Genomic DNA, 26,936 nt, shown 5'->3' with positions numbered 1-26,936 from the left:
CAGTACATGATGCGAGTAGATGCAAGCAGCAGTGAAACTCTTATCAATGCCGTCAAGGTGCCTGGAGTAAAATCAAAGGAAGTGTAAATGTTACCTGGGTGGGGATTCAAACCAGGGAGCCCATATAGATTGTAAACCAATATCCTACCTACTGGGCCAACAAGCTAGAACATTTGCATTTAGAGACTTTTCTCATGGACTTCATCAAGCCTGTTGCAACATGAAATGTGCTAAAAAGGAAGCCACTTGGATTTCAAAGCAGGGCCTCTACTATGACTGTCCATGGGCACCTCACTACTAGTCAACTGAGCTAATTTATACTTTTCTCAATTTCTTCAATCAGCCTGCTGCAATATTGAATTTACAAAAATGAACCCAGACAGGATTCAAACAAGGGTCTCCTCCATCACTGCAAGTAAGGAACCTAGTTATCAGCCTGCTGAGCCATTTCTTCCTCTAAACAAAGTGAGAGGCTTTTCTCACGGTCTTAAAACAGCAACTTTGTATCAGGAATGGGCCATGTTTCTGAAGTCCCTCCAACCACTACATCTCCCTCCCTTCTACCCTTATATAAAGAGTGCACCGCTAACAGGTTCACACAAAATGTATGTAAAGTGAAGAGTGGAAATACGTTCCAGCTGTCCCTCATACTGGGACATGGTCATGGCTGATCAGGATCAGGGCCAGTGCTAGGGTCCCCGGCACCCGAGGCACAATTTTGAAATCCTGCCCCCCACCCCAAAAAAAAAATCCACCCCCCCGGTCTTTCCTTACCTTAAACTCCATAACGCTGCTCCTCTCTGCCGGGTCCCGTCCCTCACTGACACTGTAGGGCCCTGATTATGATGTCACGCCCGACAGTCAGTGAGGGGAGGGGGAGTGGAGGAGACGGAGGTGCGCCCCATCAGCTGTTGGAAGGGAGGCCGTTGTGGCGATGGTGATCCATAGCTGTGCGTGTAAGGTATGCCCAGCGGTCGCCACAGTTTTACAGTATAAAACTATCTGCCTTTTAATTCTGTGGCGCCCACCAGAGCCCGGCGCCCTAGGCAACTGCCTAACGTCAGCTAATGTGAGCGCCGGGCCTGATCAGGATAGCCCCCTAAAATCAGGACAATCCTTATGGAATTGGGACAGTTGAGAGGTAAATGTATGTAATTTTATTGACCATTGAAGACAAAAATACAAACAATGGTACATGACATATACAGAAAACAGTGACCCATGACACAACATGATACAGAAAGAACAAAAATGATCAAAAACGCAAACAAAAACACATACACACGGGTAATATGGTCATGCAAATCAAATTAAAACTGGGACAATGTGTGAACGTGATGGTAGAAATCAGCGAGAAGTTAGCCGAAGCTTAAGAAAACAGGGCTAGGGAAGCAGCCAAGAGGTACAGAGAGTGAAGAAATAGTAGAAGGAGCACACAAGGAAAGAGGGCCCTGCTCCTGGGAGCTTACATCCTAAAGGAAAGGGGGAGACACAAATAGGGTGGTACTAACTGGGGGAGAGAGGAGGGACAAGGGAGTTAGGAGAAGGACTGATAGACTTGAATAAAGAAATGAGTGTTAAGGGCACGCTTGAAGCCTTTGAGAGTAGATGTAACCCTGATGGAACGTCAGGTTAGCAGCATTATATATCGATCCTAATATATAAACATTCACTGTCCACAACAAAATACTTTTTTCAACCCATCTGAGTCTAACAGCAAAATGAACCGACAGCAGATCCAAAAAAATCGGTTCTTTATCAAGTCTATTTTACTGCCTACATCAGCGGTACTATTTAACTGAAAAAGAAACAGCACCAAATGGAACATGATTGGTGTCGCCGGCATGAACATGCCAGTTCCATGGCAACCACAAAGGGCATCAGTGAATGCAAGTACTGGCTGGTGGGACACAGACAGGAAGCGAACAAACCGAAACAAAACAGGGCAGGCTAGCGAAACAAGAGTAAATGAAAGCAATAGATAAAGGGAGAAAGAAGTAATACTCACAACACATAGCAGTAGATGATACCAAAGTAATAATTTATATTGCTTAGACATGATCTTTTCACAATGTGATTTTACGTCATTTCTGTCATCTGTTACAATTGTGGCGATGTTAATGATCTATTGTGAACCAATATTTTCTTCAATAAAAATAGACTGCATAGAAGACCTAAAGTAATAATAATCTTTAAGACTGAGGGAAATACAAGTAGCATTCATAATATAAAAATGAACCAAGATTGTATCCCAGAACATAATGAATATATTATGTTATGGAAACGAAAGAGTAAATCAAATGGGACAAATCCGTATTCATAATATGCAGAAGCTTACCGGAGTGATTATACAAGGCACAGAAACACAGATATCACAAAACATTCAGAGTCTCAAAAAATAAGGAGCTAAATAGTAATTATAAATATAGATGTAAATATAAATATGTAGTGTAAGCAATAGACATATCTAAATGATGAACAGGCACCTAGTAACGTACGTATCCTTTCTATAAGAGATATGACAACTTAAAGGGGGAGATTCAATTGCGTGCACAGCGCAGCAGTGTATCTCCAGAACGAAGCGATAAGCTGCCGGTAAAGGGGTGATTTGCTAGTTTAGAAGGGTGGATTTTGCCAGGTCTAGCTAATGAGCCCCGGCATGGTAAATAGCAGTGCTACTACGTTTTGCATTGTTGCGATATGAGTTACTGTTGCCCACTAGCCACTGATGGTAGATACAGCGGCCCGGCGCTCCCATTAGGCAACGTTAGGCAGTTGCCTAGGGCGCTGGGCTCTGGTGGGCGCACAGAATTAAAAGGCAGAGAGTTTTATACTTTAAAACTGTGCGGCGACCGCTGGGCATATCTTCCACAGCTGCCGTACAGCTATGGATCACCATCGTCGCAATGGCCTCCCCTTCACTCCCCCTCCCCTCATTGACTGTCGAGCGTGACATCATCATCATCAGGGCCCGACAGTGTCAGTGAGGGACGGGGCCAGGCAGAGAGGAGCAGCGTTATGGAGTTTAAGGTAAGGAAAGACCAGGGGGTGGATTTTTTGGGGGGGTGGCGGATTTTTTTTTTTGGGGGGGTGGCGGATTTTTTTTGGGGGGGGGGGGGGGGAGGCGGATTTCAAGATTGCGCCTAGGGCGCCGGGGACCCTAGCACCGGCCCTGGGTAGATAGACCCCTAAGTTTGACTTGTGTTTCACCCAGACCAGAGTTGAAAAGAGCAAATCGTCCTCTAGGAAGAGACACAAAACGCAGTGTTGGTGCTGACTGCAAGGACATAATGATAAAAAGAGCATCTTATTGTGGTCAATGCCAGTGTCTGTATGTGCCACACAAAACACATCTCACGTAATAAAATCGTAGTGTGGCCCAGAGAAGATTTGCTTTGTTGCCCTGTAACTACATTGCTCTCTGGAGTTGTGTGAGTGCAGCGCAGTATTATCTATAATGTGGCCAGGCTGTACCTGTTACACATGTGCATTGAACATTTGAATTTGAGTGGCTTTTATTGGAAAATGCCTCTAGGACAATTCCCAGATTTGCAAGGAGCAGTCAATGTCTTCTGTACATTCCCCTCTAAAATCGCTGCCTAGAGTCTGTTCTACAAATCCACAAAGCATAGTATATATTTCTAGTGCAAAGCTGTGAACTTCTATCAGCGTTAAAAGGTTACTTGGCAGCTGTGAAGGGACATATTAAATGCACCTCGCCGATGAGAGCTCGGTCTATTTGTGTGCTGGTATGTTTAAACATATCTGTTCTTAGTTTCCCTCTGGAGTAAAGAGAGTAGATCGAGTCTTGCATCCGAGATTGAATTCATTTAGAAAATGATGCCCTATTTGCATGACATGAAATGCGATACGTCTATTATAATACATTCAAAATGTTGTTTTTTTTTGCACAGGATATGAGTAAAACAAGCGGTTTCCACACACTAGGGGGGATGTGCGACTATAAAACGATACCTTCAGCCTGATGTTAGGCAAATTGTCCTATGACTAGTTCATGCTGTAATCCTGCTCTTTCCTGATCAGGGAACCAACGGACAGTACTTGGGTCTAGGCCTACATTATGTATATATATATATTTCTTATATGATCTGTCACATTCAATGCAGTAATTCTTATTAAAGACTATGAATAATCCTTACTGGTATCAAAAACATAAATTATAGGGGTTTTCCACACTCAACATTTAGTTTATTCCATTGTACACTTTCTCCTGCAAATTTTACCAAATAAGTTGCTTTAACTCTTTAACTCTTTCTGTCTCTACTTTGCATTTTCACAAAGACCTTTATATTATCCATGCAGTGTCGTAATTTTTATACCCTTGGATATGACACAGAGCTGTAATTGTAACATTGGACTGATATACAGTGCACAGAGCTGATCTCATCTATTCTACAAAGTGTTTAGCAAAAGTTGTAGGAGGTCAAACATGGGTCAATATGTTAATTCTATTTAAAGAATAACTATCATGTTATACCCTTCTCAGTTAATGCTCATAATCTAGGCTGGTAGCTACAATTTTGGGGGGGGGGATCAACAGCATGCACCCCCCCCCCCCCCCCCCCCCCCCCCGGAAAGGCAGGGCCCAAAACAAGGGGTCCCTCTGTCATAATGTTAACCAGTCCTAGCCCGTTCATCACAGAGATTCATTTTTTAGGAGAATCAGGGCTGCAATATAATGCAGGGGCCGCCCTAGGGATAACGGTCCAGTACTGAAAACACTAGCGCACACTCCCACACTCCTGGGTGGGGGTTACTAAAAACTACTAGAAGTAAATGTATTTTCTGATGGTGTACTACTAGTCTCAGCATGTCCCGGAATCCACAGTCTTCTGGGACCTGTAGTGCACCTGTAAAAAAAATAAATAAGCTGAAATAAAAACACACCATTAATAAATAAAATCAAAAACATTCGTTTTAAATTCATTTAAAAAAAATACTCCCTGGCTCAACATTACTCCTTTATTAACCACAACGAGCTACTTTGATACAAATCATTACTGTCAGATCTAAATCAGGAATTGTGATGTATGTAATACTAACATAATTAAAGTAAAGTTTCGTCTCTATTCATACTGCAAGTCTATATCATACTTTGCCAACTCTCCCTGAATGTCAGGGAGACTCCCCGAAATAGGGGTGATCTCCCTCACTCCCTGAAGAGTCTGGCATTCTCCCTGATGATGAGCCAGTACAAGACGTGGTTGGCTTCGCCATCTGTGGCATGATCACACAGTTCAGAAATTGTGTCCTATGTCCATGTATTGATGCCTATGGAAGTAGCCATTTTCATGGAGACCAAAATTTAATCAAAGACTGACAGGTAAGACAACATGACTTTAGTAATGGGGACAGAAATGTAAAAGACACTTCAGTGTCTAGAGATTCATAAGCTGCTTTTCTTTAATGCACAATTGCCTACTCTCCCGGAATGTCCGGGAGACTCCCGCATTTCTGGGAGACCTCCCGGGAGAGCAGGGCAACCTCCCGGTTCTCACCCCTGCAATAGATAAGTGGCTGGGCTTAGTGACGCAAATATTGTGTCATCTTAGCCCCAAAATGATGCGATTTGTCAAGCCCCGCCCCCGCACGACCACCTCCCCCGGGATCTCCCTGAAGCCAACAAGGAATAGTTGGTCTATATTGACATTTTATATTATTTTTTTGCTGCCTTCCAGTAAAATCTATGCTTTAAAAATCTGCATCTGAAAGACGCTCTACATAACAGGATAATTTACAGAATTCATCAGAAGGAGAAATAATTCGGAACTGGAAACCAAAGTGGGCAAAAGTTTACATTATGCCTAACATAACTTTGCAGGTTTCAGTTAATCCTTTTAAAGAAGACAAACAGTTAAACTTCCACACAACAATGTTTTGAGATTGTCTCCCAGCCAGGAAGATTAATGAAATGTTCATAAGAATATTTGGAATCCGTCCACATTCCTATGGGAACATCGCTGCACTGAAAGTTTAATGGCGCTGAAGGACCATTTAGAAACAAATGTGTGGGGGTCTCAGGACTGGGGCTGTAAATGATCAAGGATTCTGCAGAAATGAACTACGTGTCCAAATTGTATAAATAGTATGTTTAGTGCTATGAACTTTGGAAAGGAAAGAAAAAGTCTTGCTGAAACGAGGGAGTATTTTAAACATGTGTTTAAAACCAGACTTTTGATGAGCGATTTGGGACTCCCAATGTCCATATACCACCAAACGTACAGCTCAGAATAATCTGGCTGGTGTAAAGTGAATCAAATTGTTTCACTCCAGGTCAAGTTCCGTATCAAAATAATTGGAGTGGAAGGCAGAATTGAACTGTCCTAGAGATATATGGATGGTACCTTGTCTTCTTCAGGATGGGAACTGTTAACACTGGATTCAGGACATTTTTTTAAGATCTTCCTTAAATTAATTGGAGGCTCAAAGATACAAATTGTTCAGGACTAATGAGTTCTCAGTGTATTTCAAGGAAACGTTTATGAAACAAGCAGATCAAGGATATGCAGTAAATAAAAACAACATGTTGTATAAAGAATTATTAGCCTATTACAGTCCCAAAACTTTTCACTTGAAATCTATTCAAAGATTCTGATTAGGCAAATATAAAGGTAGCATGTATTTAAACCTGAAGTTACTGGTCAGCCAACCAAAGGTCCACATCGCAAAACACTGTCACTATTAAGTGCAGAGAGGACAACAATGTCTGTGAATTGGATCTTGCAAGCTTCTCCTCTCTCCACTTCAAAGTGTGCAAGGAGTATGTAAAGAACTTTGAGTCAAGTATTAAATTATTGCTCTGAACCATATACCGTTTTACAAAAAGCAAACAAGGAATAAATATTTTTAACAGACGGATTCAACTATCTTTACAGTAAACATCCCAAGATTCCAATTTTCTATCACATTCCAAAATAAATAAAGATATGAATCTTCCTCCCAAAAGACCCACCATTTCAGCTATCAATTCACTGACGTCTAACCTTTCACATTTTATGGATATAAATCTACAAACATATGTTTATCAACTTCCATCTTATCTTATATGAGATACTCCACTTTGATTGATTGACACAATTCCTGACATTTAATTGAATGTGGACCACAGGTGGCCAACTGTTGGTGTACAGGGTCTGTACACATCAATCCCACATGAAGAATGACTTATAGTTTTTAATAACACACTTTCAAATGACAAAAATTTACCTGACAAGAGTTTATTTTAAGGGGGATAGAATATATTTTAACACAATTATGTTTTATTTGAGAATAGGTTTTACCTCCAAACACAGGGAACGGCAATGGGGACAATATTTGCCTCCAGTTATGCCAACATTTATATGGGAGCGTGGGAGGAACAGAAAATCTGTAACGCTGATAATATGTCATAAAATATTATAAGCGGTATATACAAACCTGTTATTTGTATGGCATGGAACCAAGAGAGAAGTACAATATTTTATTATTGATATAAACACAAATTAATTGAATCTAAAATGTACATGTAAAACATATATAACACAAATTGATTATTTGGATTTATTATAACAAATTGATCATTAAGGCAACATTGTCACTAGTAATTTCTTTTAAAAAGTTGATGCTTTCTACAAACTGTCAAAACTGAGATGGAACGAAAATGTACGTTACTCGGATTTCATGTCCTAGCAGAAATTTTACATCATTTTAATTAACAATCTGAATTTTGAATGGAAAGATTTGTTTTAGAAAGGGGCTATTATTTTAAATGAGTTAATGAAGCTTAGCAAAAGGTGTCTAAATTAGATAGAGCAGAATTAATACACTGTAAGAAAGATTTAAAACATAATCTCCTCATTGGTTATTCATTTCATAAAAAATGCGTAGTAGTAGTAGTAGTAGTAGTAGCAGTAGCAGTAGCAGTAGTAGTAGTAGTAGTAGTAGTAGTAGTAGTCCAATGATTTTAAATCTAAAAACTGAGAGGGAAGGAGTAGAAAGCTAACTGGCTAACCCAAATTAGCAAAATGGTCAGTTTTCCATGCCAAGACTGCAATGCTGGCAGATTTATGTCGCTAAGGAGGTATACTTAACAAAAAGCTATATCACTTGTAATTCAACATTCATCATGTATATGATACAAAGTGAGTGTAATATGATTTATATAGGGAACATCAAAAGGCAATTGAAACTCAGTATTCAAAATGCTCTGAATAATCACAGCGTCCCTAGACATTTTTAGGTATAAACTTGGGTGTAATTTTAATTCCCTGAAATTTAGAGGTTTGGAACAAATGGTATTGAAATGGAGAAGTGGAGACCATAAATTGGCCCTTGCAAGGGTAAAATCATACTGGATTCATGAGCGTAATTTAGTTCCCAATGGTATTAATGAAAATATTTACATCAAATTGTTTTTATGAATACATGATGATATATGCTTCACTGTAAACCACCTTAAGGCAACTTACTGATTTATAGAAATTTGGTTCATACGTCCATTTGAATATTATGTCGGATATAGTTTAAAGCAAAATAACATCTTTATATAACTGTGAATGAAATTTTCATTACCATTACAAGTATTCAGTCTACTTTAATCTTTAATAGTAAGGACACTACTTGGTATATGTAAGCAGTTTATGTCTCTCACTGTCACAAGTTTGCTCCCCTCCCCACCAAAACCTTGTGTCCTGGGCTGCAGCCTAATCAGCCTAATGGATGATCCGGCCATGATGGCACCATTACCATGTAGCTTTAAAAATATATAAACATTTTCATATATAAAAATATATGAATATATCACCTATTTATCCTGGTCTCCTCAAGAGTAACAAATGAAATAATAAGATGAGGTATTAGTTCATATTTTGATCAAAACATTAAGCCTGCATGCCAGCATCAAGGATATCTCATTGTATACAGGTCCTACACCTCCCAGGTACAAGGGTTTACATCTAACAAGGCCTGGCTTGTGAGCCACAGCTAAATAGGCCTTATATAGACCTGGTAGACAGTAAGGCAATATTTTGAAACAAAATCAGAGAAGAATTAAGCCTGTGATCGGTTAATCTTTATAGAAAGAACACTAAAGAGAGAGACTTTGCTGAGAGCTATTCCCACAGAGCAGTATCCAAGCAGTAGATGAACACTTACTGCTCTGGATGAGGGAGGTGTTTTACAAGTGAACCAGAGGCATTCGGTATCCAAGAGAGTGCACCCAGAGACAGCTCTCACTGCCAAGTTGCTCCAAAAGATGTGAGACCAGCTTCACTGACAGCACAGCTATCCAACAGAGTGTTACCTAGCCCAAGACGCCAACTACTGAGTGATTCATGTGTCAAAGCTAAATTGTCATCTAAATATTGAATTAGTCATATTATCCTGCACTTGAACTGTGTACTATGTAGAGTGATGAAGGATACTTTATTCAGAATCAGGGACTACCTCTGTGTTTTTTCCACATGTCAGCGTGTAGAACCTTAGAGACTACACTGATATCAAAAGCTGGTGATATTTCCCTAACACTAGTAGACAGCATGCTCTGGAGATGTCTAAGTCACAAGAGGAGCGATTTCTACATACCAATTCCACTTCCCTCAGTTCAAGTCTGCCGTATCGCAAATCACATGTTCATTGTTATTCCAGCAAAGTGTTGAATACATTCATTAGCTCCCTATTCATCATCCCTAGCTCAGTGTTCATCATATACTGATTTTCCTGGAATCACCAATCCTGGGCAACAGTATCCCAACAAGAGCTCTCATTGGGACTGTGGGGAACTTTCATCATTTACTTAGAGTCAGGAAGTGTGAAGCTGCATGTCTTGGAGAGTTGCATGTTATTACGTTGACTGTGTGTTTGAGTGGTATGTTCAACCACAGATACTTTAAAGTCTCTGAAACGTGTGGCTTTAGAAGGGGACAAGAGGATCTACACAATATTTTAAAAAAATTCTTAAAAAAATAACTGAATTGTGAAAAATTAGCATAAAATATTTGGAGGATTGTGGCAACTGTAGTGATCTATATCCATTAATACTTATACTACTAAAGTCATGTTTACTATTTATTTCAAAATAAAAATTATTACCTAATAGTCATGCATGTTCACCTTGCCTGCGTGATAGTTTCTCCCATATGACTTTTTGTCTCATAACGAAGGAGTCATGGACACTCCCTTCAAATTTGGCAACAATCCTTCAGATGAGGAGAGATTGCACCAGATATACTGCAGCCCGGACAATGATGAAATGAAAAATTTCCAATTCTGAAAATGTATCATTTCCTTCCTAATGGTACCAGGGCTACATTAGTATCATCCAGTGCCCCTATGACATGCAGAAATTCAGCAATGTTATGAAACTGCTGTTTTAGCTGTTAAATGGATTCCTCATCCAATGGCAAATTATTAAACTGCTTGATGTGCGACAGGAATGGCCACAGTACCCATTTGAGTACCTGACTGAAAGCAGTCTGGTACATTCATGCCGCCACAGCTACTGTGGTCTGGAATTATCCAGATGCATAGAAATATAACAGTCAACTAGTTAGTGATCAGTCATATTGCTGTGCAGATGCCAATATAGGCTCTAGTTTAGTCTACATAATCTGCAAAGTCTCCATAATGGTATGAGGTAGTAGCCAAACAAGCTTGCAACCTCTGTGTCTGGCATCCCAAAAATGCTTACATGTGGCCTGTAAACACGCTCCCTGGGCCATAGTTGTTAATGTTGCTAGTATCGGAGGCGACATCATCGCAAGACGATATAACATGCCAGTCAGAAAACAATGTGTTGTATGTCAGAATAAGGAGGAACAAAAATTATTCAAAATACTACTAATAAGTAATGCTTACGTTATTAGAAAAAAATAATGTTAGCTACAAAAACAAATATGATAGATGTGCAATATTAAAAAATTATAAAATTTACATGGCTGTTATAATCAGAGACAAAATCGGAAAAAAATTGTTGGAAGCAATCCTTAAAAAAAAGTATTAAACAAATGTCATGACAAAAAAAACATTTGTTGATGTTCATTTTGCTAGCATAACATGCTATAGGGTGCAATTACATTTTTTTACATACCTCTATAGAACTCCAGTGCTGTAACAGTCTGATTGCCAAAAAGCAAAAAGGAACACAAACAAACGCCCTGTAAATCCCATAATATACCGACAAGAAATTAGTATCAGTTGGAGAGGTGAATCTGCAATAATCCAATCAGAAGCAAATAACTAATAATCATCATAATCATTAGCATGTATTTGCACTTGCCCTCTAGCTGCCCCTGGTGGACGTATACACGCAGTGCTGGTCTGGCTAACTCACAATTAAACATGCCCTTACTTAGCCTACGTTAGATATCTCCTTTCCTCCATCGTTCCACCTCTCTCTACACAAACAGGCTTACACCCCACTTGGCATCAGTCCCTGTGTTTTTGTGTTGTTATTTTTTTGGGGTTTGGAATTATTATTATTGTTTATTTTTATAGCACCAACATAGTACACAACCCTGTACAGAGAATATTTCAGTATTACCACCAATTGTTGCTCCACTCTACATTCTCTAATACACACACACACACACACACACACACACAGCATACCTCCAAACTGTCCAGATTTCGGTGGGACAGTCCCAAATAGCAGACCTGGAAAGGCTCAGAGCATACACGAAAATGGGCAGTGTTTACCATAAACTGTGTGTTTTTGGGTGGGTCAGGTTGGGGTTTGGGTAGATAGAAAATTAGGCTTATTTTGTCCGAATTTCACATCTATTAATTTTGGGAGATATGCACGCAAGTCCAGTTTGGGGCCACAGGATTCAAAGGGCCAAAGTATGCTTTTTTTTTTTTTGTAAACCCATCTCTCGGTTACAGATGCTCCAGACCCATGCTGACCAGTTTGGGGCTAGTTCACACTGTGACAATGTGGACCCCATACTTATTGTTCTCCTGTATTTTGTGGGAACCAACCCAAGATGCATAGAGCTGATGCTGTAATCGATTTTAGGGGGGGGGCATTTTTCTTTTAATTCTCGTATAGCGTCTCCCATTAATTTCAATAGTCAATTCATTTCAATGGGGTGACTACTACACCCTGGAAACTACAATAAATTAAAGAGCTCTGTGCCGCATGCATCTGGATGCAATCACAAATGCATGAGAACGCGTTTATCACACATAAACTGTCGGTATATCACATGTGAACTGCATGTTAAAGGCATGTGCAAATGAATTGCATTTATTTGTGTTTTCACATGCAGTTTGCACTTGTTTTTTTACACAAATACAATGCCGGCAAGTAACCATCCTAAAAGATCTGCGCTGAATAAAATTATTTATTGACTCAATAAATACTTCTGTTTGGTGGTCTCTTCTGTTAATGTCATCCTAAGATATTTAATAAATGGGGTCCTCCAGGCAAAGGTGTGGGGAAGCCTTGGCCGACAAGAAACGGAGATACTTAAGTCCGCCAGAGATAAAGGTGACGGTCGTCCATAGTGCCAAGTTTCTTCTGCTTTTATGGTTTCTTTTTAATAATTAAAACTGTTTTCAATATAAAATATAAGTTATATATGCATTACAGTAAGAATTAAGCACATTTGATCCCAATGTCCCTGTATCTTTTTGCCACCCGAAGTGTGAAGATTCAGACAAAAAGTATTCATTGCACGTAACTGAAGATAAAGCGCAAAAAATTTAAATGGGTCTTATCTCTCCCACCCTATACATTCTAGAAGGTCTCTATTGGTCGCCATATTGCAAAAAGACAAAGAACCGAATTATATGAATCACATTTTTGTGCGCGAAGCATTGTCACATGAGAAAACAGAATTAGATTGGCCCATAAGACTGTTGCTTTCTGCTTGCCCATATTCCATATCCCTGTCACATGTCCCCCTGTTCTCACGTCATACAAGTTGACAGGTCACTTCGGATCGCCTTTCCGGCAGCGTTGCTGACCTCACCTGAGCTTGACGTTTCCCGGAGTCATCTTTAGAAAACAGTCATCGACATGACTTCTATATTAAATTACTTCAAAAAGTCATAGTGTCACAAAAGCCAGATAGTTGGAATGGTCTTGATCTCTGCTTGAGTGGCAGCTGTCCCCAGAGAGGCATGGAGTCTAACAGAGGAGAGGTATTCTTCACCAGGATTACCGCAAGGGAATGTCATCTTAGCTGCTCTCAACTGCAGGTCGCGGCCCTCTAGGGAGCGCAGAGCAGATAATTCGGAGAACCACGAGGTCACTGTAAGGCAGAATGAAATGTAACCACTGGTGTATGGGAATTCCAGAACAGGATGGATGCTGTGCGATGATCAGCAGTGTAGCCATGAATTTCGATAGTAGGAATAGACTTAGCAGGTAGTGCTGTGAGGCGATAAACTGCAGGACTCAGAAGGACTGAGGTATACGCTAGTGTAGTAGTATTCAGGTACAGGACGGATACTGAGCGGAGCACAATAGTCACAGGTCTTAACCGCGGAATAAGCTGAACAAGTAATGCTGTGAAGTGATGAACTGCGGAAAGCAAAAGCACTGAGATCCACACAGGTGTTATAATCCTGGAACAGAACCATTGATGAGCAATACTCTGCAGTGAGACCACAGATCTTGACTGTGCAATAAGCTGAACAGGTAATGCTGTGCAGCGATGAACTGCAAAGAGCAGAAGCACCGAGATCCACACAGGTGTTATAACTCTGGAACAGGACCGACGATGGGTGAAGCTGCAGCCGATGAACAAACGACCTAACTCGCGAAGACAGGAACAAAGTTAAGAATGAGCACGGACGGGAGTCAGAGGAGATGCTTCCTATCAGGTAGGGATACCTGATGATCTGACGCCCTTAGAAAGGAGGAGGACCCTTATAAAGGGAACTGGCTGGTGATCGTCCTATCACCCTGGAGCAGAGGTTTAAAGATTCCCGGGTTGCGCATGTGCAGAATACTTGGCAAGATGGTGTCTGAGGTAGAGGAACGCCAGGCCGTACAACAGATAGGAGTAACCACGTGAAACCTATGTATACAAAGGATCAGAATGGAATAAACCGGTGAGTAGCGTGATACATAGTTGCGATGACAGATGATACTAAATGTTTGAACAATCCGAAAAATCTTAAACAGACCCCTTAGTGACCTAATAGCTTGCATTCTCATGATTACTGTTTCAGATAAAAAAAAATACCCCCCCCCACCCTGCCAGTAGACAAAAGGTCTTCATAAAGCTTCTCTACTGATCAAAATAAAATGCAAATAGACCTTATTCTGCAAATGGATTTATTTAACATCCATAACTGCTACCAGTAGATCAACAGTGATGCTGTTAGGAGATAATGAATACGTCCGCTGCTTCGGGAAAGTCTCAAGGGCGAGTTTGAGAAACAGTGCACTAATTGTTACACACTGTATGCTCTCATTCTAGGGCCGAGGTTCAGCGTCGCAGATCCCCCCCCCCCCCCGAACACTAACTTGCTGTAGTGCACAGTCAGTTACTTGTGAACGAGTTGTTTGACCTGCTGGAGATATAAATACATTCATCTTAAGTGGCCTTTTTTTCTTCAGAGAGTCTTTTCAAATTAAAATGAAGTACTTCACAACATAGCATATAAAACCGGTGACTTGGGGCCTTGTTTGCGCCCGCTGTCAGCTTGATTGTACAGGCTATACAGTTCGCAATGCCAGATCTGTAATGCAGACAGCTAGCCCATAATTTTCAGGCAGCGCAAACAAGATTACAGACTCTGTAATGTACTTGTCCGCTCTTTACATGTCATAATGATTCATGCTGGAGGAACAAGCTGAAATGGAACTCGTACCTTAGAATGTGCATTCAAATTTTATAAACCTCTGATTATCAATATTTACAGTTTCCGTCAATTTTACTTTAATTTTTTTTCCAGAGCTCCAGTTTAGACGAAGTGAATAAATAGGCGATTCATTTGGGTTCATTTTCTTTTTTGTTTATTTTTAGAAATATTCAGTGATGCTATTCTGCACATATAACCTTAGTTCACTGCTGATTTTTCATCAGTAGTGCGATAAGTGAAATATTGTGAGAGGGCTGCGTGGTGACATCAGCCACATAGCGATCCCGCAGTATAACACAACCTATCTCACTAAGTGGCCTATTTAAAAATGTTCAGGTTTTTGTCTCATTACGTATCGTCTGTCATCGTAACAATGACAAATAACATTTTGGGGCAAATTACTTTATAAGTCATGTTCGGACAGTGTATCTGATAGGAGGCTGTCCAAGCAATATTTTTTTTTTTCTAATAAAGAATCTGAGTACCCACCTCCAGGGCCGTCATCAGGGGGTTACGGCTAGTACTGCTGTGAGGGGCCCGGACAGACCTCTCCGTCTGTCCGGGCCTCTCAGTCTAACTGACCGTGCTACCCCTTCTTCTCCGCGATGCTGCAGCTCCACCTCCCCAGCTCTGATAGGCTGGGAGTGTGGCACGGTGATGTCATCACTGCACGCCGCGCTCTCAGTGTATCAGTGACCGGGAGCTGTAGCATCACATAGGAGAAGGTAAGTTAATTAGGGATTCATTTTATAGGAGAGGGGACATTAACTGTGTCTGGGGGGGGGGGGGGGAGGGGAACATTCTGTGTCTGCTTGACATTAACTGTGCCTGGGGGAGGGGAACTGTGAATGCGGGGGGAGGGGAACATTTACTTTGGGGGGAGGGGAACATTTACTGTGATGAGGGATAGGGGGCACATGTTTGGCAAAGAGGGAGGTGGGGCCCTGCCATATTAATTAGTACTGGGCCCCACAGTTTCTGATGGCAGCCCTGCCCACCTCTAAAGGTAAGCTTATCAAATTCCTCAATTATGCTCCTAACCTTACTTAGGATTTTCCGCCCAACTACCACCCCTCTACACAGTTCACACAAGACTAACATATGTTCTCTCTCTACTCAAACGACCCTCTGACCCCCTGACCAACATCGCAGTGTGAATGGGTCATATAGTCCACTAATCATTTTTTACCTTTACAATCTGGCTGGACCAATATGCAATATGTAGCACTTAAATTGGGTACACACCTATGCAACCTTTCTTCAGATATCTGTAACGATTTCACCAATGACTAAAAGTCCTGAAGGGCAGGCTGATCTGCTGAAAAGATTGTGACTCTGTACAATCTCTACACATATCTGCCTACCCTGCTGGTCGTGAGTGCGTACACACTTCCACATTTGCCCGACATCTTTCAATCGTGATTTTTAGAACGCTTTTAAAACCAAATCAACAGATGCTGTCACGGATTTGCAGAGATGGCTGCAAACCGGTATTGGCGCAACTGAACAGGGAGGCGCAGAGTCTAACGTACCCCCGGTATTCACAAGGGGTCCCCGCAAGGGAGTTTGGGCTTAGCTGCCGAGGGTACGCAGGTCGCGATTCTCCAAGACAGTCACCGGTGTAGTGACAGTAGTAGACAGGCGTAGTCAGGCAATCCAGGTCAGAGCCAACCGAGCGGTGCAGTACACAGGGAGTATCCAGAGAGAAGTCAGGTCAAGCCAAATAGTCAAACCAGCCGGGCAGCAAGGTACCAAATCGAAGCATAGGAAAATAGTAACAGGAAGCAGAGTCAGAACCAAAGGACGCGCTGGAGCAGGAGTGAACCAATACTCTGGCACTAGACATGTGTCAGAGGGTGCTTTATATACCATAAGGTGCATCCTGATTGGTTTAGGGAGATTTTGGTGGTCAGACATGCTGACTGCCACAAGTGAGCGGAGATAGAGTCCCGCTGCTAGGCAACGGGACTCGGCTGCTGAGAAGGTGCCGGCATCTGTCTCCTGCACCAAGTTTGTGACATTCAGTGTTTTGGTAAGATAAAACATGATTGTGGGAGCGTATACACTCTTGCAAAATGTGACCAAATAGTCATGAATTGTGTGATCTGCACGATACTTGTATAGATGTATACCCAGATTTATCCTTATGTATCCATCTTCCAGTGTCCCATAGATTGTAGGCTTACAAGTAGGGCCCTCTTGCCTCTCTTTCTGTCTATAATACTCAGTATCGTTTTATTACTGTTTGTTCCCAATTGTAAATCACTACGGCATATGCTGGTGCTACATAAAGAAATATCAATGATAAATATGATATGGCAGCGAGTCTATTATGACTGAGGATACTGACTATGTTATTCCGCAATAAGATATAGAGTGGCCGAGTGCATTGCAAAATTTGATAGATCTTCTGAGCATGTGCTGTCTGGAGTATGTGGAACTCAAGAAGCATCTTTTGAGAGCAGAGCAGGGGGTGGGGGTCTCTGGGAGGTGTGAGGTGTACGGTGGGGGGGATCCATTGTCGCTATACCCCTATTGTTTGCTCCTGCCCAGAAAATATATCCTCTACCCACAAAGAACAAAATCCACATCCATAAACCGTTCCCATTATTGATGTTTGCATGGAGAAGGTTTAGTATCTTTCACGTATTCAATACATTGCTCCTTGACATCAACCTTTTTTTTACAGGATTGAATTTAAAGGAACAAAATGAGTCTGTAGACTTTTCTAACACAAGAACCAGGGAAAAAGAAGATGTCAGTCTTGACCTTTGCAGACTGAAAAAAGCTTGGGTTTTATTTTAGAGAAATGTACGATTTACATTGTAATGTTATCAGTAGCAGAGCTTTGTCCAACGAACAATGATCTTAGGAAAAAGCGGGGACCCAAGGGCAAGGTGAAGAAATGAGCGTTACTTATTCAGCCTCTCCGCACCTTGATCTGTTGGAGCAATAACTGCAGCACAATAGAATTTTCACATGTACGTCTAACACCCACATACAATATATATTGTACATACAATACAATATGTACAATGTATAATGTACTTGTTGAAACCTTATCTAGACACAGAAGAGAAATCTTATCCTTGTAAATATATAAAGTATACACAACAATAGAAACAATTGTATATTATATATTTCAAGGACAAACATCTGTTTTACACAAACACGAACACTTTTATTTTTCTGGAAATGTGGTAGTTGTCAAGATGTAGAAATGTTACTAAATGTATCATGCGATTGTTTAAGTAGGATAAATACTGCTATAACGTATCGGATATTTTATGGAATTTGTTAGAAGTAAAGATTGTTTTCTATGGGCTAAATATCAAGCATATACAATATCTTTACAGAGTTTGATAAGAAAGTGATTTTTACACAATGCTTTTCCTTGCTTATGTGGAGCAACCATCAAGCAAGTAAGTACAAGATTCATTTATTCTGTTATAAAGCACAAAACGGCAGCTCCAATCATAAAACCCAGCTTTGGGCCCACCGTGTTCAAGTTTTGCGAATGCGGCGCAGGGATCGGACATTAATGAGACGCTTACACTTTTGCACATTGCAACCCTAAAGATTTTTTAAAATAGCGTGTTCACCACTGTAAAACCAAGGTATATCGTGTGCAATTCTTAAACGAAGGAAGATAAAACAACTCTATATGTAACGTTGAAGGGTTGTTTATGAAACACCAGACCAGCAACCGAGGGCTAAGGTTGAACACAATGACTATAATACCCGATAATATCATTCTGGATTTCATTTGACAATAAGTGTCAGGAGATTGTTATCTACATGAAATCTAAAATAAAAGACTTTGCATTCAATACTAAGGTCAACCATTTGTATTTAAGGCAGGTAAGAACTTGATGCATGGAAGAGGTCCTGCAGAGGTATTAAGTAGTCTCTGTGGATGAGTCCATTTGACAGTTTGGATAAGGACCAGGATTCCTAAAAAGAAAGGTTGTGGATGCAAATGTCATGCGAGACCTTAACCCTGAATCCCAGAAGGTACCAGTCAGAAAACAGGAATAAAGAAACATTTAAACTAGTTGGATCCAAGTGTATTAACAAGTAAACATTATCCAATAAGCTCTTTTTTGGTGCCCATATAGATGAAGGTGCAACCAGTATCATATCTGACTTTGACCCAAAGTTTTGTTTGAAATAGTTATATGAAGATCATGGTTGTTAAAATCGGGATTGAAGTTTTGGGAGAGGCGGAGATGTACAACGTTTTCATGGAAGTGGGAGAGACAGTTACATTTTGGCATAATAAATAAAATGGCGAATCTGAATGTACTTGAAATGTTGTGTAATAATTATATGATGAAATGAGAACAAAGCGAATAGCATTATTGGGAGCTACATTGAAAACAGAAGTCACGCCTGCTCTGATCCTGGTTACAAACACTTTGATGTCCAATCCCGGAGGGATATCAGCAGTAGTAAGATTATGGGCATTTCTGGTAATGACAACTATATGCTGTCTCATCTGTAACATCACTAGAGCCAGTCCTTGATTATGAATCAACCAATACACACAGTGCATTTCTGCAATATTAAATCTTCCTTAGCTATTAGTCCAATTATTTAATGTTTATTATTCAGTTCCGTACACAGCACTTGATATATATTAATGTTAAATAGTGGGTTTACTTGCACTTTCAGTGGATTGTCATAGTAACTAGTAACCTCTACGGGCAGTCACTTCTCAAGAATTCATGTGTCTGAGTGACTGAAGACACACACGGCCTACTCAAGATTGAGCTTGCAGGCTACTTGCTGTGGCTGTGTCCTCGGACTCTTATTACCTGGCAGGCCAGCTCACTGTCTCACCCAAATTTTTGGATTCCTGGCAGCCATGAATGAGTTATGCTCTATACTCACCTATAAAACATAGGTGCTCCACATTCCTTTTGTTGCACCAGGAAGCCCATACTATCCAAGAATGTACTTGCACAATGGAGCACACAAAAACTGGACAGCTTTATTTTTACACTGCAATTTAGAGTTGAGCCAGCACACGCCCCCTTCCCACTCTACATGGTTGTGCCAAGGCTCAAAACTGCACCTTCTAGTTCAATGATGGGTAACAAGCGACCCTGGGAACTCATTTGGCCCTCCAAGCCTTTACCTGTGGCCCCAGCTCATTCATGTTTTATGCCCTGTCGGGCCCGGCTCTTATGCTTAGATTTATGCCCCACTGAACGTCCCCCCGCAGCCCCAGCTCTTTTATATAATAAGACAGAGAATAAGACTAAACTTGGTATTAAATTTCTTTGCCTGGAGCAGCCAAATTTCATATCACGTCACCTCCTCCACACAACGCAAGGTGCCAGCAGCACATCTGAGAGCAGAGAAGTAGGGATGATCAGTCTGCACCACATGATCTTCCTCCTTTATCTTAAAGACTTGTGAGTTTCGTCTTTACATCATTAAAACAAGGTAAGGAATGTTTAAGCTGGGTGCACACTACCGAAAATGATTGCAGATGCGATTTCTGTAACGATTTTACCAACGTCTGAAAGTCCCGATGAGCATGCCGATTCATGTGTACACACCTACACATAACCATCTGCTGAAAAGATGGTGACTCTGTACGCTGTACAGATATCTGCCTACACTGCTGGTGGTGAGTGCGTACACACTGCCACATATGCCCGACATCGTTCCATCGTTGATCGTGATTTTTAGTCAGTTTATAAAATCAAATCAAATGATACGATGTGTCTTAGTACGATAAAGCAGGATTGTGGGAGCGAACACACTAATGCAATATCTGACCAAACGGTCGTTTATCGCGTGATTGGTACGATAATTGGTGGAAAACCTTGTAGTGTGTTCCCAGCTTTAGGCAATGTACTGCTGCAAAGTCTGTCTTTAACATCTATCTGCAGCAATGTTTTGTGCGTGTTCTGGATTTACACCTAAATTTTAAAAGCTGGTGGGAAATCTGGTCACCCAGAATTCACATTGTGTTGTCAGATTTGCTTATAACACTTACATTGAAATGAATGCTGATGTTATTACAAATAATGTCTCTTGGATTAAATGCACTGTGTTAACTGATTAGGGGTAATAATCGGCCCTTATGAAGGTTAGAAGGCTACACACATGGTTCTAGAAGGGTATCAGGTTTTAGCTGGATTTATTCCTAATTCTGAATGAGGAGCTGTCTGTTTAATCCAGGGTTTCCCAAACCCAGTCCTCAGGGCTCCCTAACAGTGCAGGTTTTCCATATCTCCTTGCTGGAGCACAGGTGTTTTCATTACTGACTGACACATTGTAACAGATTCACAGGTGGTCCTAATTATGTCACATGTGATCCGGAAAACCTACACTGTTGGGGAGCCCTGAGGACTGGGTTTGGGAAACCCTGGTTTAATCCATTAGTTTGTGGTGAGCTGGGGTACTGATATGTTTACCCGTAATATATAGTATAAGATGTGGAAAGCACTTGGGACCGTTCTATGCTACTTTTTCTTTTCAATTTATGTCTGTCTGTTTTTCGTTTTCTTTTTAACTGAACTAACAATATAATGTTGTATCCATTTGGGAAAAGCTTGTGGAAGGCTTAAACTTACCATATATTGCCAGATGCTTTATAAGTATCTCGGACAACATGGATCAAGTTTAACTCTTGTGGGCACATAATATTTCTGCAATGTTATTTGAGGCTTGGTGCCCTGCAAAAAAAATATAGAATGGTAATATTGTTAGGTGTATTTGAGCCAATTTGCAAATATTTTCAGGTTTGACTACAGAAACGGGGCGGTCGCTGTAACGGTTACCCTCCTTACGTATCAGTATAGTTGTAGGGTCTTTGTACATGGGAGGTGAGAGGATTAAGACTACAGTTCCTACATTTCATATCAGCAATATTGGAGGGATTGGCTGTTAAGTTTTAAAAAAGGTGAGGGGCAGGTAAGTTTGCAAATAATTTTTTAAGGCCCTCAATATGAGCCACATGACATGGAGAGGCAGCGTATAAAGACCTAAGATAAACTGTCATCATTTGATATTTTGATGAAACAAATGTGTTTAATCTAAGCATTGGCAAACAGAGGGGGGTTTCCTAGTGCTTGAAACCCCCCTCCAAGGCTGGGGCACTGTATAATTGAGGTGGCTGGACCCTGCTCCTGCTTCACACAGCTCTGCTTGACCTAACAGTAGTGCACGCAGCATTGCCCATGTATATTATAGGGATAGGAAGAGTTGGAGCAGCCAAGCACTGTCTAAAATTATAGCCACGCTCCCATGCATGCTGGCCACGCCCATTGGCGGCATGGTGTGGAAACCCCCTCTACAAATCCTGTTTGCCCCTGCTAAGATACCTGCTGTTCCCTTAAAGATGGTGACATTATAATGCTAATGAATGTGTAAACTCCTGTACATTATGCATCTGAACTTACCCACCGTGATAATGTAGGGATTGCTTAGGGGTAGCGTAGAGATGTGTTAGTATCAGATGCTATATTTGGCTTACCCTATTTGTACACAATATAATAATGTAATGAAGTGTCATATGCATAAGAGAATAGTGACTAGACAGTATTATTAATATACATATAAAATCTAATTAAATACAAATACAAACTACTAATACCGATTAAGTTACATTAAATTAAACACAAACATCTGTTGTTTTTCCCCATTAAAGATCAAATGAGAATCTTCTTTCGGTAAGTTCTGATGTCATTCATTAGGAACTAATAAATAGAACAGCCACAATTCTACATATCTAAAACGTTATATACACTCAGCCAGTAGGTGATGCTGTTTGTATTTCTGCTCTTTGAGAGATATATTTGGCTCTCACGCACCAATTCTTTTCTCAGAATACCCACTCACACAAGGTAGAAGCCTTGCAACAAATAAGTGGAATAAATTCTCTAAATATACTAAACTACGACCATATGTGTTTCTGTTTATTTAAGGGGAAAATATAACTTAGTAATAAATAGGATAATTTCATCCTTCAAAGAAAAGTAAAGATTAGAATAGTATATGCTATGTTTGTATTAATGAATTCTGGAAAACTGTAAAGGATTAATCAGAGTCCTGTAAGAATTATATGGTTTTCATTAGCAGTTGGACTGCTGCCATTTGCAAATCTCTCCACGTGGGATTTAATTATCTCCAGCATGAAGTATTATTTTAAAGTTTCAGGGATCTTTTTTTTCAAGAGTATGGGAATATAATGGTTGAGTATATTTGTTTATTTAATTTACTTACAATAGAAAAAAAATATAAGTCACTCTGTTATGTCATTGTTGACTTGGTAAAGCAATTTTTATGTAGAACCTGTTGAATAAGTTTTACTTAACATTTATATAAAAATAGCATAAACTGAACCCCTACGTTCTAGCTGAAGTATAGTCTCTACAGTATAATACATCATTGGTCAATTTGCTTTTCAAGCCGTCCTGCCATTACGATTATAGCAACCTCTATGCCACTGCATGCTACAAATGACTTTATACTGTAAATATGCTTTCTTTTGGGACCGTCTTTCCACAGTCTCTTAACAGTTGATCAAGTCTCTTAACAGTTGATCAAAGCTATCTTCGTTTTATTTACAGAAACTGCAAATTGTGAAGTCTAGCAGAGCATCAGCACAGCGGGACTGAAACACCACACCCTCTGTCCATTCTCTGGTCGACCTCATTAGATTCAAAGCATTTTGAACATAAATGCAAGGAAATCCAAGGCCAATACATTGGAGTGTCCAATGGATTTTGAAATATGTCTAAAAATCAAATGTGAATCTTTTTTTTCTGCCACAAGTGAAATGGAAATATCACTCCGTCTGTTGCCTGTCTGGGATAATGTTGTAAAAGACTTCAGCATGTTGAGTTCAAAATGTTTAATTGTTCAATGCTTTTGGGCACTGCTTTTTTCATATGAATTAAGGTACCAGAACTCACAAGTTGACACACGATTTATAGTAGCTGCCATACTCTGTACAAGTCTACAGACGCATCTTCCGCTTCTTGTGATCGCTGCTTGCTGTTAGTATCTACTGCAGAATGATGTTCTTGCAGTAGCTATAATTCGACATACTTGGTAGGGTTCAACCATGTTAGAGGGAGCCCAATGGATTTGAGACTCATGTACTCATACGACTCAGAGCTTCCTGGTTCCGAACCTAGCTATGAGAATTAAAAATGATACAAAATAAAAAGGTGCCAATACGGTGTACACTTGTCTGAGAAAAAAAACCACTGCTTTTTGAGTACCTTCTGAAAACTGCCTGGAGACCAGAGCTTTTAGACGTTTTAAATTGTCCCAGATGTGAAGCCATTAGGCTGATCATCATCATCGGCTATTTTTATAGAGCCACTAATTCCGCAGCTCTGTACAGAGAACTCACTCACATCAGTCCCTGTCCCATTGGAGCTTACAGTCTAAATTCCCTAACATACACACAGCCGGAGAGAAATTATGGTCAATATCATAGTAGCCAATTAACCCTGCTAGTAGTGGTTTTTGGTGTGTGGGAGGAAACCGGAGCAGCCACAGGTAACTCATGCAAAAACATACAATTCCACACAGATAAGGCCATGATTAGGAATCGAACTTATGATGCCAGTGCTGTGAGACAGAGGTGCTAACCACTAAACCACCAGGCTGAATGATAGCAATTGGGGCTGGCTATATCTGAAGCACAGAGTCTTGAGAATGGGTTTTCTTCTGAAGAACAAGCCTCACTAGATATTAGCTGATTAGCCAGAAGGATGACACAGAAATCAGAGTTGACTAGGGAAACCCACCGATAACCGCCTTAACTTAAACTGAAATGTATTGTAAGGACTAAACTACTTTACTAACAGAATTCAATAATTTTTTTTATACATTACATTACATGTAGAAATGTCAACAATTAAGTATAATGAATAAATAACTATATCATCATCACCATTTATTTATATAGCGCCACTAATTCCGCAGCGCTGTACAGAGAACGGTCAGATCAGAACTGTCAGAGAACTGTATACTTCAGTCCCTGCCCCATTGGGGCTTACAGTCTAAATTTCCTAAAACTCACTGTCACAACTTGTGCTTGGGATACCTGCTAATGTTGGCGTAACTCAAGTGGAAGGTGTGGAATCGAACGTGGAACCCCCGCAAGGAAGTATGGGCTTTTCTGCAGGAGACACACAGATCTCGGTCCTTCACTGAGTCGTATAGCGAGGTACAGAATGAGAGTAGTCAGGTAAGCCGGTCAGGTAACATGCTGGCAACGAGGTACACAAGGGAGAATCCAGAAGAAAGTTCAAACAAGCCAAATCGGTAACTTCCAGGAGAGATAATACACAGGGGAAATCCAAATCGAGTAGTCAAGCAAGCCGGGTCAATCAGGACACTAGAGAGCAGGAGAGTAGTCAGACAAAGCCAAAATGCACTGGGACGCTGGAGTAGGAAAAGACCTAATACTCTGGCACTGGCATGTAGTTTTTTGTTGGCTTAAGTAGTACTGGTGACTAATAAGGAAAGAGGCGGCGGTGATGTCATCGGCCGCCGGCGGAGACTCGACCAGTGGTCCGACGGGAAGTATTGCGTCTGGTTGCCTGGCAACCAGATGTGACGGAGGCACGGACAGGCGTCCATCCTGAAGGAGCAGCAGGATGGTGCCTGACAGTATACCCTCCTCCCTTTTCATCCAGTTGTTTACGAAATTCTTTGAGAAAACGAGGAGCGTGTAAGTCTTGTCTGTCCACCCAGGACCTCTCCTCAGGACCGAACCCCTTCCAGTGAACCAGGAACTGTTAACGACCATGCAAAATGCGAGAATCCAGGATCCTACTGCTCTCATATTCTACACCAGAAGAAAACTGAACGGGTGTAGGTCGAGAAGGAGGCAGAAAGAACTCATTGAGCACCAGGGGTTGCAAAGAAAGAAACATGGAAGGTGTTATGGCATTTGAGAGAGGGAGGTCATTTTAGTTTGTAGCAATAGGGTTAAAAACCTGTGAAATGGTGTAGGGTCCAATAAACCTGGTAGCTAGTTTCATAGACGGAACTTTGAGTCTCAAATTCCTGGTGGAAAACCAGACTTGGTCTCCTACAGAAAGAAGGGGCATAGGTCTCTGGCAGCGATCCGCAAAGGTCTTATGACATTGAGTGGTTTTTAGTAATGATGCTTTAGTCCTAGACCAAATAAGCGAGAACTCCCGAAGGAGAGAGTCTTCAGCAGGAACAGCGGAGGCTGAAGACACAGCCTCCGCTGATTCATGGACATGCTGGTTGTGGGAAAATTCGGCCCAAGGAAGAAGTTGAGACCAAAACACCAAAGTAAGGTCTCCAGGTCTTGATTTATTCGCTCGGTCTGGCCATTAATTTGAGGGTGGTACCCGGATGAGATCTTTAGATCTGTACCGAGGTTCTTACAAAAACCTCTCCAGAAACAAGAAGTAAACTGAACCCCACAATCAGAGATGATTTCTTTAGGACAACCATGGATCCTGAAAATTTCTTTAATGAAGATGTCAGCTAGACGACTAGCAGAGGGCAATCCACATAATGGAACAAAATGGGCCATTTTTGAAAACCTATCGATGATGACCTAGATGGTGCTATAGATCTGTGATAAAATCCATAGCAATGCTCTCCCAAGGGGAGGTGGGAATGGGTAATGGGTGAAGTAACACTGCAGGAGCTCTTCTTGAAGACTTATGTTGGGCACAGATAGTGCAAGTCACAACAAATTTACGAATGTCTGAATGAACTGTGGGCCACCAGAACCAGCGACAGAGTAATGCTGTGGTTTTCTTTATACCGGCGTGACCAGCAATGCGTGAAGAATGTGCCCAATGTAAGGCCCTGAGCCGTAAATGGACCTCCTCGAAGTTTCAGGTTATGGATTAACCACAACTATGTGAACTGTATTCCGCTTCACTAAGGGTAAGTCCTTTAACCAGTCTCCACAATTGGGCTCACCCGATGGACTTATCTGCCATTTATTGCCACTCTTGAACCAGGATTTGTTTCAGGACTGAACCATCACCTATTTGTGGATATTCCACTGTCTGCATTATCCCATCTGTTTCATATCCTCACCGAGGAGGAATGGATTTTTGAAATCCACAGTTGGACATTGTTTGCAATTATTTAAA

At 40.9% G+C, this 26,936-nt stretch overlaps 1 long non-coding RNA gene across 2 annotated transcripts in view; it reads right to left on the bottom strand.

Annotated features, from left to right (window-relative positions):
• Positions 1-4,573: 4,573 nt before the first annotated feature.
• The window catches only part of LOC142104023 (uncharacterized), a 34,673-nt gene continuing 12,310 nt past the window's right edge, over positions 4,574-26,936 (bottom strand). The window contains exons 2-4 of one of the 2 annotated variants that reach the window (XR_012679491.1): positions 21,401-21,506; positions 11,087-11,114; positions 4,574-4,871 (exon numbers count right to left, since the gene is read on the bottom strand). This is a non-coding gene — a long non-coding RNA (uncharacterized LOC142104023). The remainder of the gene's footprint in view (positions 4,872-11,086; positions 11,115-21,400; positions 21,507-26,936) is intronic. The other variant, XR_012679492.1, reaches the window with a different exon arrangement.

Source organism: Mixophyes fleayi, chromosome 10 (genome assembly GCF_038048845.1).
Source record: "Mixophyes fleayi isolate aMixFle1 chromosome 10, aMixFle1.hap1, whole genome shotgun sequence".
NCBI lineage: Eukaryota > Metazoa > Chordata > Amphibia > Anura > Limnodynastidae > Mixophyes > Mixophyes fleayi.
The sequence above is the reverse complement of the archived record's forward strand: the minus strand, read 5'-3'. Positions and strand labels throughout refer to the sequence as shown.